Source organism: Elephantulus edwardii, unplaced genomic scaffold (genome assembly GCF_000299155.1).
Source record: "Elephantulus edwardii isolate Elephantulus edwardi_28Jun2011 unplaced genomic scaffold, EleEdw1.0 scaffold00167, whole genome shotgun sequence".
NCBI lineage: Eukaryota > Metazoa > Chordata > Mammalia > Macroscelidea > Macroscelididae > Elephantulus > Elephantulus edwardii.
In genome coordinates, this window is record NW_006399917.1 from 6719783 (window position 1) to 6721227 (window position 1445).

Sequence of the window (1445 nt, forward strand, 5' to 3'; positions counted from 1 at the left end):
AGGATCCTGACTAGACTTCCATCCACCTCCTCGTCCCGGGACTTCCACCATGTGCCTTCCCACTCAGTCTTGATTAGCTGGCCACTCTTGAGCAACACCATGGGGCGATTAGGGTAGGCAGTGATGTATTCCCCTATGAAGTCACGGCAGGAAATATCTTCTATGTCCTCCCAAGTCTTTTTCAATGGCCGGCAAACAGGATACAGTTCAGACTGTGTGACATAGGAAGCGTAACCATCGTCAAAGAAAATGAGAAACCTGAGCTTGTTTTTGACGTTTGGTGTCTCAGCTACAATGCCATCATAGAGTCAGACTTGATTCCCATTTTGTATTTGGCCACGACTCGACTACCCACATACAGCTTGTCAGCAGGCGGGTGGTAATCATAAGCAATATGGTTCCCTGACAGCAGCCTCTTCCCTTTGTTGTCAAATTTAACCTTGTACTTCTTCCCTGGCCCAACTGTCTGGATGGCAATAAGGGTGCCTTTGTGCCATGTCTTAGTTCTCTTCTTGCCTAGAATCTGCATGTTGACAACCAGGTCACCATCTTTGCTCAGTTCACCAGTCATGTGACTCAAGGCTCCTTTATGTAGATCCTGGGAACTGCTCTTTTTGTTGACAGCATCCATGAATTTCTGGACATCTTGAGCTGACTTTCTTAAGGCAGCCATAGCTTCACGGAGCTTCTGGTCTTTTGGTGTTCTATTTCCAGCATCACCTGAATCAATACTGAGGACCTCATCATCTTCATCAGGTATCTCTATTACTTCAGTAGGCCGGGAAGCTTCATCCTCAGAGCTACTTTCCCGGTACTGTAGTCCCAGTTTGGAGTAGAAGTCCTTCACCAACGACTCACAATTAGTCACTGCCCTGGACGCATCATCGAAGAGCTGATCAACATGGGCCACTTCAGATTCCTTCTGTATTACCCAGTTTTCCAATTCAGCTAGCTGCTTCTTGCACTGCTGCACATAGTCCATTTTTTCTAATTCTTCGTCGATGAACTGCCTTAGTTCCTCCATGGAGATGCCAAGCTCCTCAACTACTGCCTGCTGAAGCTCTGCAATATCTTCAGACGCTACTGCAGCTCTTGCTGCACCCAAACCAATGCACTCAGAAGTGGAGGACATGTTGTACTCACTCTGGGGTCGGACTCGACGGAAAGAAGAAACAACGAAAATGGAGGGAAGGAGGGGAGAAGGGAGAGGGAAGAGGGGAAAAAACGGACTAGCTCCTTTTAGCAACATGCCCAAGGTCCATGAGGTGAAGCCTCATTATCTTTTGCCTCTGAAGAGCACTCTGGCTGCACTTTGCCAAAGACATATTTGTTCGTTCATTTTGCAGTCCATAAGATGTTTAGTACTTTTCTCCAACACCTCAAAGACACCAATTCTTCCTTTGTCATCCTTATTCATATATTCTCAGATGCATAGGTATGGAAAG

General features: G+C 46.6%; 1 pseudogene; it reads right to left on the minus strand.

The window, feature by feature from the left end:
- LOC102856517 overlaps positions 1-1132 on the minus strand; it is a 9540-nt pseudogene extending 8408 nt beyond the window's left edge.
- Between the last annotated feature and the right edge of the window lie 313 nt (positions 1133-1445).